Source organism: Staurois parvus, unplaced genomic scaffold (genome assembly GCF_062004578.1).
Source record: "Staurois parvus isolate SC_StPar_1 unplaced genomic scaffold, SC_StPar_1.0 ptg000013l, whole genome shotgun sequence".
NCBI lineage: Eukaryota > Metazoa > Chordata > Amphibia > Anura > Ranidae > Staurois > Staurois parvus.
In genome coordinates, this window is record NW_028317809.1 from 13051996 (window position 1) to 13064342 (window position 12347).

A 12347-nucleotide genomic window follows, 5' to 3' on the forward strand; every position below is an offset into this window, starting at 1 on the left:
AGATGAATGGACTGAAAACCTCTGTCTAACATTTTCATCATAAGTATACCAGGCCGTACCACAAAAATCTTGGAAAGCCTCCGCTACAATATCCAAATGTTGAAACAAACCTGAGCATCTCTCCAGGAAACGTTCACCCAAAACAGCAGCACTTATACAAAAAGCCTGAAGCCAGTTTTGAAAAGTTTTAGGTATAGCCCTTTTCCTATCTTTTTCTGTTCTGTCTTCCCCTTTTTTTTCCATTTTAACCAAAAATTCCTTGGACGCTGGTAATAAAGATAAAATATCCACAAAATCTCCCTTCCAAATTTTTTTTTTTACTGAGGGGGCCAGGTGAAAACCTAAGGGAGATATTTCACATGGAAGTGCTTCTTTAAGGCATCTTTCGGCTATAAATTGCTTAGAAACTGCTGGAAAATTTACTGGAAGTAATGGTGGATTCACCGATAAGAATGAGGAAGCACTGACAGGGACAGATGGCTTATTATGAGGTACGCTAGGCATATTTTCATTAGACACTTTTTGCCCTTGCCAAATTGGACTAACATCCAACATATTTTTTCCAAAAATGCAATTGACGTAATAGGGTCAGAACCAGAAATTTGAGTATTATTTAATGCACCAGAACCCTGTGCCCCTAAATCTTCTATTTCTTGTGATACAACCAAATTTCTTTTATTTAATATGTCATCCAAAATATTTGCAATAGAATTAATTATAACACTTAATTCATTAACTTTAGAATTAGACAAAATCTCACCAGAACAAGAATTTGCCATTTGCCCACTAGATGCTGCTAGAACAGCAGGCCGAGTGGCATCCTCAAATGTAAACGGAGCAGTTTCCCTGACTGAACTTGAGAGCACTGTTACTGGTGAGTGAAGGAGGTGAACAGTCTTTCCAATGCCTTTTCCTCTTAGATTGCTGGGTTGCACTGCGCATGCCCGGAGTTTCGGCTGCCATTTTTTTCAGATATCTCCTGCTCTTGGACGGAAGGAAGGGGAGGGGTTAGAATCCTCCTCTAAACACCTCCTAAGCCACTCCTCACTACCGGAACTCTCTGCCTTCTCAATGACCTGGACAAGGAGGTTCTCCATGTCCAGGTCTACGGTCTTCAGTGAGCCGCGATCCGGTCCCTCAGCAGCTGCTGGAGCTTATAAGTAGCTGCTTTTATAGGGGAAAAGTGCGGGTAGCGGACGCCCGCCAAAATGGGCCAATCAGCAACTGTTGCCACGCAGATTCCACTGGCAACCTAAAAGAGTGGTAAGGAAAGCCTTATCCCTTTGTGCAATCCCATGTGGGTCCCGCTTAACGCTAGGGACCCTGTCATTCTAAGGCTTTTCTATCTAACCCTGTAAAGAAAAGATCTGTGTACTTACCTACTCTGAAGGCCCCAGCTGTCAGCAGCCGCTTCTGTGTAGTGGAGGGGCAGCCAACAACAGCTGCCCCATAGTAAGCCCAGTGGTGTCCTGAGGCAGGTGCGATGAGTGCATCCCGCACCGGGTGACACCGACTGCATGGGGTGACACTGGACCCACTCCACGAAAAAGGTAAGTTGTAAAGCAAGCCGACGATCCCCGCAGGATGGATCCGATCCATCCTGCGGGGATTGTTGGCTTTCTTTACAACTTACCTTTTCTTGGAGCGGGTTCGGTGTCACCCTGTATAGGTTGCATGGCGGCGACCCCCACATCCTGTGGGGATTGTCGGCATGCAACCTATACGAGGTGACACCGGACCCGCTCCAATTAAAGGTAAGTTGTAAAGCAAGCCGACGATCCCCACAGGATGGATCGGATCTGCAGATTGAGCATAATGGATCGGAGTTTGATCCATTATGCTCAATCCGCAGATCTGATCTATTCTGCGGGGATCATCGGAGGGGGTGTCACCAAGTGTTACTGCACCGGGTGACACCAACCATAGGGACGTCTCTGAGTAAGCCTATGGGTGATGTCATCTCAGGCATTTCCAGCTGTTGTCAGTGATCTCTCCTGTACACAGAAGCTACTACTGGGGAACAGACCAGAGCACCTTGTGTTTGTATAAAAACAGGAAATTGTGATGTTACCTGCCCACTTCTGCCAGAGGAAACCTTGCATTAGGAAGCACAATGGCTAAACAGCACTTCCACCTTGCAGTACTAGGGTTGTTGGTTCAAATCCCAGCCACAGCACCACCTACCTGGAGTTTGCATGTTTGTCCATGCACTAATAATATCAAACAAAAATGGTCTAAAAAGTCCCCCAAATAAAGAAAGGAGAAAAAAAAGGTTTTGTGTCTATCCAATGTTCATTTACCTCAGCAACATAATTGTCAAAGTCAGGGAGGCAGGTGAAGTTTGCCAGTGGTGAAAGAGACTGAATGAGAAGTCCAGTTTATATTATTATACAGTATTTATAAAGCGCCAATAGTTCGCTCAGCGCTGTATATAGGGATATAGGAGGCTCAATGCTTCACATCTGTGGCCTATCAGGTGAAGCAAATGAGAGTGGTTGAGTGTATCCCAGAGCCATCAAGGAACCATCTTGTGATTCCCTGGGCAAACGGCACGCAGGCGCCGCCCCGCCTACCGATGTGGTGTGATGGTGTCATGCGTCAGACACCCACCGACATGCGTGGGTCCGAGGGGAGGAGGAGACACACAACGGACGCAGCTGAAGCAGCCAAAGGAATATGGAGAAATGAATATAATAAATCTATCTTCATATCAACTATCCACCTTTGAAATTAAAGCCCTCTCAAAAGGTTTGAGTTTTTGTCAGGAGGAGAATGTAGATAAATTTGAGACGTTTAAGGATATTCAGCTTTTTTGCCCGAATACTGTTACTTAAAACCATATATGACAAGAAAGATAAAGACACCACTAAAGAAGACCATACAGCTCTAGATCATCTTATTTCCCTTTTAGAGGAAAGCGATCCCTCTGAACTAATTGATCAGGTGGATATAATGGAATTCTTACAACGATGTGAAGAATCTGAAAATGAGCCCACAAAATATAGTTCTCTATTAAAAAAAGAAATCTGACAAATTTCTATCACCCAGTATAAATCCTAATGTGGCTACTTTCTTAAAACTTGTGTGTGGTGAAATTAGGGCTTTAAAACTTAAACCTTTAACGGAGGGGAATATGACTAACGATGAGAGGCATGCTTTAAACCAACTAGCAAACAATGCCTCCTTGACCATTAAACCATCCGATAAAGGTGGCAATATTGTAATCATGAACAATGATCAATACTTGTCCATGTGTAACAAAATTCAAAGCAATTCTAACTGGTACCGTCAAATTCCTCTTAGCATAGTAAATCATTTTAACACCCAATTCTATGAACTTGTAGATGTGGCCTATAGAGAAGGTATCATAACTAAAACCACCTGGGATTTTGTTCGCACTTCCTTTCCTAAGATTCCCACAGGGAGACCAATTGTCTCAGGAAATGGGGCTTTAACTGAAAACCTGAGTCGATTGGTGGACGAATGTCTTAGACCTCATGTTCTAAGCCTCCCCTCTTTTATCAAAGACACTATTCATCTTTTACAGATCATTGATAACCTTCACATATCTGATGAGGCCATACTCGTCACCATAGATGTGGAGGCTTTATATAGCTCCGTGATAGAGGTTTAGCCGATGTCAGACATGTGTTGTGTCAACGAGGACAACAAGAATGGGCATTCAATGATTTCAATGATTCAATGAAAGAGCATAGAACACCCTGAAGAAGCCTTGGTCAGTGTGAGGGGCGAAACATGTAGGCGGAAAAGATCACGTCCTCCTTCCTCGTGTGATCTCCTGGAGAGATGCCGGAGTGCACGTCGGCTATCTAGCCCAGTCTGTGAGCATGTGCCAGCTTGGACCTCTACATGGACATTACTACTGATGGACACTGTAATATCCGGCTATTGAGAGCGCTTGTATGGTACTCCGCTACCCTCACATGGTGAGAGCATTTCACTACACCTTTTCATTGTGCTGGTACAAGATTATACATTGTGCCTTATAGGCAATCAGAGTCAATCAGCTACCCGTCATTGGTAGGCTGGACCTGGTTTGTGCCTGTCAAGATGACCAGCTTGAAGGTTTTGTATAATAACTGAGGAGATAGAGCTTAGTGGCATATTTTCAATAACTATGAACTGCATTATATACACTTGGAGGAACTGAGGTTGCCCTTTTGTTGCTCTCCCCTTTTTCTGTGATACGATACTCAGTTTCAACATTTGGAACTTTTCCACACAGCTGGATTTATATATGTCCTCACTTACCACATATAGTTCCAGGCACTGCATCAGAGGGACTTCTGGGGGATCTATTGCCATTGTCACAGGATAGGGGGATTGTAGGGATTATAGGGAGGAGTGGGGGGTTAGTCTCTTGGGGTTGTGTGGGACCGGGGTGGGGAGATTGGTGGGAGTGGAGTGTTGGGAGAGGGGAGTGGTGGATAAGAACAGGGTACACGTGCATTGCATGATGATATGATACGTGTTGTATACACTTTTTACATCCTTAATAAATTATATTTATTCTGCTGATTAGCCTATGAGGTGCTATATCCTTTTCTTTGGGTTTTTTCTGCAGAGCTCTTGTTTTACTATCAACCAAGGAACACCCAAGAGAGCCACAGCAACGTTTTTGCTCGGACAATTGGACTGCCAAAACCAAGGACTTTGATAGTGTTCTGCCTTCTTAACTCCTTTCTTTTATCTCTCTGTTGTTTTTATGTTCTTTTTATGTCTTTGTAATATCCCTTTCTGTAAATATTTTTCATTGATGAAATAATAAAAAGAAGCGCCAGCAATTCAAAACTAAAAGCTGCAATCCTTAACCAAAAAAATGTGAAAATTATAAATAATAAAGGAGTGCGCTAAAATAATGACACATAAAATAAACACAAAGGCCCTGATTTACTAAGACTTGAGTCTACTAGCAGACTCTGAACATTCAGGCAGACTCAGTTAAATCAATCAAGACCTGTCAGTCTTCTGAGTGGCGTCTAGCAATCTCATTGACGAACCTCTACTTTGCTATTAGTAAATGTGGAATTGCGTCTGGCACATTTTTAGGTGCAATACCGGATATGTTCGCTAGATGGCGCACAAGCGTGGGCTTTGTACCATTGGTGTTTTCCTGTTAGCAAAAGAGAATACTTAGAATGTAACATAAATAGTACACCTATATTAGAATTGTTTTTTTTTTTTTGCTGTTTCTCCAAAATGATCAGACAACTAATGCATTTACTAATGAATGTCATACATTCTATTTTCAAATGTTAAACATTTTCACACTTATATCTCAAATAATTTGGATAGTTCTAATTTCCCAATATAATGATATATCTTCATTCTCTTTAATCACGTAACTATTCTATGTTAAAGTCAAGTGCAGCGCTATAAATGCATGTGATCAATAATGAACGCATTTAAAAACCAAAAAGTGCAAATAATTGCAATAATGATGTAAAATGGTAAATGGTGCTAAAATAAGTTCATATAATAATTCCTGAATAATGGAATGTCCTTCGTGTGAGAGTACCAACTCAGAGAGTGCCTATGAATGGCACGTGTGATTTCTCCGTGATGGACAGTAGTGCATGAACTCATGAAAGATAAACCACCCTTGGGACTGGTCTACACTCACTAGAACAAAAGTATTAATGCGCATGGGTTATACACATCACACATCTGGGGGTGCAGCAGTATGCTGGCAGCTATGGGCTAGTCATCCAGCTCCAGCCATCCATCCATCCATCAGGGTGGGTGCCCAAATGGTCCTGGGGAGGAATTAGCTCAGCCACAGGAGCCAGAAAGGTGCTTAATAGTGTAGTACACTGTCACAAGGGTGGATGACCTTTCACGAGTTCATGCACTACTGTTCGTGGTTATATTTATCTTGTGTAATACCATTTTAGTAGTCTATATAATTTTACCAGCGCTCGCTTTATCATTTTTAAACAATGTAACTATTCTACATTGTATCTCAAACTGTGTCTCCCACAGTGGTTTAGTGGTTAGAGCTCAGAATTTACAGCACTTGGGTCATGGGTTCTAATCCCAGTCATAGCTGCATCCCAGTTTGTATGCTTTCCCTGTATGGATGTGTTTCTGCCAACACTCAGAAGACATGCTGTTAGGTTCATTAGACCTAGTTACATGGCTGAGTTTCTGCCCTTAGATTATAAGCTCCTTGACATTTATGAACGTTAAAAAAATGGAGATCAATTTTCTGGGTTGTGTCAGTGCCAGGAATATTGATCAATCAATTATGATTTTGCCTAATGACTAGAAAGTGGATGAATGTTACCTGCATCCTGTTCTTCTGCCAATTAGGAAATGTGCAAGTTTCATGCTGTGTATATTTCATTGTAATTTTTTCTCTTCTTTTAAATCTGTCTCCTTATACAACTTGACCCCCTCCCTCACCCCATCATCACCTGTCCCATATGCAAATCTATGGATCACCGCCCCACTCTTTTTAACTATTTACTGATCAAGTGAATGTGTCTCATTTTCTATCAGCTACAGCTCAGATCTCACATTATTATACGATTGCTGACTGTATATCACCACTAGTCTGATCGAATTCACAATCCCTGGTCAGTCCCGTTCCCTTACCTCTAATAATCGTTAGGGCCAGTTCACACTACATGTGTTTTAGTTGCTTTTTCGGCATCACAAACGCACAGAAAGAAGGTTATATGGTTGTCAATGTCATAGTTCACATCAGCGCTTGCATTTTCAGTGCATTGCACTGCATTGTAAACAAAGTTGACCACGCTGCATTGTTTCTGCACAGAACTGTACTGGAACACATTGAAACGTTCTTGAATGTACTAAAATGCACATGTCCCTAATTAAATTGAATAAAAAGAAAGTAGAAAAAACTAACTGGAAGGGATCCAAAAATGCAATGCAACGTGTCCAAAACGCATCCAAAATGTACTGAAACACACTAAACATGCATGCCAAAAGGGCATGCAAAAACGCATCAGGAACACATCTAGACTGTTTCTATAGTGTGAACTGGCCCTTAGGACTTGTTCACACCATTGGTGTTGCAGAAACGCATGCAAGAACACACATTTTCCAGCACAGCAAAGAAATGCAATGCCCTTTGCAGATGTGCAAGGTTAGGTGCAACACACTTTTAAAATAATATGCCTGCAGTATTTTTGCAGGTTCCCACACATTAGGCAGCCCATTGAAATTAACGAGCTGAGGAAAAAAAAAAGTAAAAAATGCCCCATTCACACAGGTCCTCTGGCCTGTACAGCATGAATGAGTGGGTTGTTTATGTGGCTAGAGCCACCTGTTACACTATGGGGACACAGCAGCTGTATGAACACAGGTTTTAATCTGACAGGTGTGAAGGCGTGGGGAAGCGGCCCTGAATGCTCACTGTCTGTGTTCCGGGCTGTACACCTGCACCCATATGCTTGTCAAATTATGACCTGCAGCAATTCCATAGTGTAACATAGGTTGCCTGCAAACGGCGACAGCCACAAAAACAAACCACTAATTCCCACTCTACAGGCCACAGCACCCATGAGCCCCAAAACCTCAATTACACCTCAATTACACACACAGCTTTATTTATGAACACAGTACAGTTTTATCATTTAGATTTCACAGGAATATGGTTGGGATTATGTCCATTAATAATGGTTTTAGTGTATTTTTACCATAAATATAATTTGGATATTTTCTCTGGCGGTGGGGGGCTGTCAGGTATGCTGTACGGGGCCCCATGATATCTAACAGTGGCCCTGGGTGTATGCTTGTGTCTGTGCCACCTGTAAAGTTAGGAAGAACCTTGAACCTCTGCTATGTACCTCAATGGATCTAGGAATTGGACATGTTTTCAACTGAAAATACAACAATTATTAGTAATGTTTCCCCAGCAAATAAGGATCAGCTCCTCAGTGGAGAACAGCAATCTCGCCATGTCAAGATGTGGTTTGGAATTCCACAAAAGAACAATTCACAAAACTAAAAAATAGACTTGCAAATTACCACTAAAGTCTCCTAACTACACTCCCATCCACTCACACTCCCCACTTCCACTTCCGGGTGTGTGCAAACATCCTTTTGCCAACATCATGACGTATTTCCGGTATGACAGCTGCTCTAGCGCCTCCTCCAACAGCTGTCTTGGTGTTTATTTGTGCACCATAGCAATTTTACATGCGGCTCCATTGTGTATATGACATTCGCAAATATATGTTTGCAGTTCTATTGTAGATTTGGCATTGGTGAATGTATGCTTGCAGCTATACTGTGTATAGGACATTGGCGAATATATATTTGCCAGTAAAGGCCCAAAGTCAACATAAATTGGGGGCCCAATTTATTACTGTTAAGCGGATTGTAGAATAAGAATAGCTAGCTGCACATTGAACACGACCTATTCATTGGTACATAACATGGTCTTGTGGTGCAATAGGGGGCTTTTGGTTTGTTATTTTGGACATACTTGCACATGTGCGCTCTAACAAGGAAGATTTGGGCATATTATATAGCTAGCAAAAATAAGTGTTAGGGATGCTAGTACATTTCAGATACTTATATAGCGCTGTCAATTTACGCAGTGCTTTACATATAGATGTGGTAAATTCACATCAGTCCCTAACCCTCAAGGGGCGTACTAAGAGCCCTAACTTACATTCATACATATACTAGGGCCAATTTTGACAGGATTCAATTAACCTACCAGCATGTCTTTAGCGTGTGGGAGGAAACCGGAGGACCCGGAGAAAACACAGGCACAGGGAGAACATGCAAACTCCAGGCAGGAGGTGCCATGGCTGGGATTTGAACCAACGACCCTAGTACTGCCAGGTGGAAGTGCTAACCATTTAGCCACTGTGCAACATTCAACTAGAACATGAAATAATCCCCCCAAAAAATACATAGCACAAATGTTTATTGATCAAATACACATTCCACATTTATTTGGACAGCAACAAAAAGCTACATTCAATATCTTGGTGTGAAAAAAAAAAAAAGCAGGATTGATGTTGCTAAAATAGAACGGTCCTGCTCATAAGAGCTTACAATCTAAAAGATTATACTTCTAATGAACTGTGCTTTCACAGGTTACAGCAGGAAACAAACGGTTAATATCACTTGGGCTTATTCACAAAACAAGCTGCAGATCGAAATATCAATATAAAAATACATACGTGCCAAAATAAAAACACCTCCCACCTCCCCAAATCCCCCACACATACATTTCTCATCATGTTTGACTGAAAACTGCATTTCATTCTAAATAAAGCAAACTTGGAAGAGCAGAGCAATGGACATGTGTTAGGATTACAATGCAAAGATAATAAACACAATCATTGTACAATAACACACAAACACACCTTAGAAGGAAGAACATGCAAAACATTTACAGCCCACATCAAAACACAGCGTGAGTGTGGCCTGGGTGCAATTCACCACAATATCTCTTCCTCCCCAAACCACCACAGACAAGGACATGCAGAAATAATGTGCCTGTACAAGGCAAAAATCAGCCACAACTGCATCTCTTTATATAAGGTAGGCCACACCCACCACTGTCATTCATTTGGTCAGAGAAAGTGTTTGCACCTGATTAATTCTCTTCCCACCTGCGTTAACCCTTGTTATACAGTCCCCACAAATCAGAGTCAGAAAGAAAGCCACAGTGAAGTGTACCTGTGCAGCATACAACAGAACATTGAACAGGGATGTGAAAGGGAACCCTTTTTGCAATATTTCTTGGCCATATGGGCACAATTCACTCCCGATTATCGCATGAGTTAAGGCAGTCACATGACCACATCTCGCATGCAATACTGAAAATGTCAATTCACTTTTGCTAGTATGCGGCATTTCCCATAAATCGGAAAAACACTCAGGAAATCAAACATAAAAAGGCCTTACACCGCAGTCACATCAAAGCCGATTTAGAAATTGTGCGACGTACAGTGAAGATGCCGATTTCCTTACGATTTGTAAGACATCTGACACAGATATCTATGCAAATCGTCACAAAAGTAGTACATGTACTACTTTAGAAATCAGCATCGGAAATGCACCCATGTGACTGCTCTAATAGCAGACAATAGGGTGCGACTTTGTATACGATTTGCAAGTCGCATGCCATGCAAATCGCATGCCAAGTCGCATCCAGGGTGCACGATTTCAGGTGCAATTTGGGAATTGAAATTGTACCTAATATCCGATCTAATGAATGTGGATGTGAGTGTCTTAACGTAAGCGATTTGCTGGAGCACAATTTCAAAAGTAGTTCTCGTCTAACTTTTTCAGCATTTTGTAGTGATTTCACATATAGACTACAATAGAAATCGCAATGCAAAACACAATTGAAAACGCAATAGCTCATTGGTAAATATACAGAAAACACGGTGAAATTGCCAACAAAAAGCACAATTTTAAATCACATGTAGTGTGAACCAAGCAGGCAATTCAACAAAGGAAATAAATCTTTGAAGGCATGCGGTATCTGCATGCTCAGATATGGGTCTGTTATGGATTTGGGGGGGGGGGGACTCCACGCCATTATTTATTTTTTTTAATCCTTTTCTTTCACTCACTCTTCTCATGGTTTGACAAACCTTCCAAAAAGGAGGTGGAGTGCAAACCAGCATTATCCAATCAATCATTAATCCAGGCCCTTATCTCATCCCATCGTTTGACATTCACATAAGGTGCTACTTTAAAAGTGTTTGAACAGACAAGGCCTCATTCTAATTCACATTCTAGGGATCATTTAAACAGTAAGCAAAGATGCTGCCACCAGCACATGTATGTTAGGGTAGTCACACGGAGATCATGCAAATTCATTGCTATGGTTGGGATTCAAACCAACAACCCTAGCATTGTGAGACAGTAGTGCTAACCACTAATCCACAGAGCTGTTGAACACTAAACCTGCCTGTATTTCTGTGGTGTGAATCAATCCTAGGTCCCTGGGCAAGGTCAGTGTAACTAGCCAGATATCTCAAATGTGAAACAAATGTTGTGCTATGTTGCCAATTCAGATGTATGTTGGTTCTATGTATCCCAATACAAATTGCAATACTAATACAGGCGTACCTCAGTTTACCAACGCCTCGGTTAACGTAATTTTTGGTTTACAAATGAAAATCCATTGAAAATAATGCCTCGGTTTACACAATTGTTAATTTTTTTCGCAATACAAAGTGTATGTCGGCGTTGATTTTCAAATACAAATGCCAGCCTTTTTTTTTTCTTCACTATAGTTCACAAGCTTAGAAGTCACTTTCCCCGAAGTTACAGAAAACTTTGTATCTTTTAATAAACTCAAAGTAAACATTGTTTCCTTTAGGGATATAAATTCCAAGAAAACTTTCTCTTTTAGCTGGGGGAAGTGACAGGTGAATTTCTGAGCTATAGTGAAGAAAAAAAAAAGGGAAAATTACATTTAAAAACCAGCACCATAATAAATAAAAAACGGCATGGGGTCCCCCCTCCCATCCACACCAAGCCCTTCAGGTCTGGTATGTATCTTAAGGGGTAACTCCACACCAAAATGTAAAAAAAAAATGGCATGGGGTCCCCCCTCCCATCCACACCAAGCCCTTCGGGTCTGGTATGGATATTAAGGGGTAACTCCATGCCGAAATTAAATAACAGCTTGGGGATCCCCCCAAAATCCATACCAGACCCTTATCCGAGCATGCAGCCCGGCAGGTCAGGAAAGGGGGGGGGGGCGAGCGAGCGCCCCCCCCTCCTGAACCATACCAGGCCACATGCCCTCAACATGGGGGGGTGCTTTGGGGCAGGGGGGGCTCCCCCCCAAAGCACCTTGTCCCCATGTTGATGGGGACAAGGGCCTCTTCCCCACAACCCTGGTTGTGGGGATCTGCGGGCAGGGGGCTTATCAGAATCTGGAAGCCCCCTTTAACAAGGGGGCCCCCAGATACCGCCCCCCCCCCCCCCTACGTGAATGAGTCTGCGGTACATGGTCCCGCTACTCATTCACAAAAAAACAAAGTGTAGCCTCCCCTCTGATGATGTGCAATTGCACAAAAGGCCTAAGGAGGAGCTGACAGAGTGTGACGTCACTGCCGCCAGAGCCACGAGGAAGCCTCGTGCTGCGGTCAGTGCTGCATACTCTGCATTATTATTGAAGATTTTGTGCAATACTACCCTGTCACTTTATTTACTTTTACTGGAATTAAAGTTTTCAAAATACTACAGTATGGGACATATTTATTTACATACCTTCTTTATATATATTTATTAGCACTGCACCTATATCTATATTTATTTGGAGGTTTACCGTGGTTGCCTTTTGGTGTCTCAGCTGCTGCTATAAGAGCGCTCAC

General features: G+C 42.1%; 1 long non-coding RNA gene across 1 annotated transcript; it reads left to right on the forward strand.

Moving 5' to 3' along the window:
• Positions 1–1051: 1051 nt before the first annotated feature.
• LOC149473624 (uncharacterized) lies at positions 1052–4818 on the forward strand. Its single transcript, XR_016312563.1, has 3 exons — positions 1052–1263; positions 3548–3947; positions 4586–4818. It is a non-coding gene; the product is annotated as an uncharacterized LOC149473624 (long non-coding RNA).
• Positions 4819–12347: the final 7529 nt, after the last annotated feature.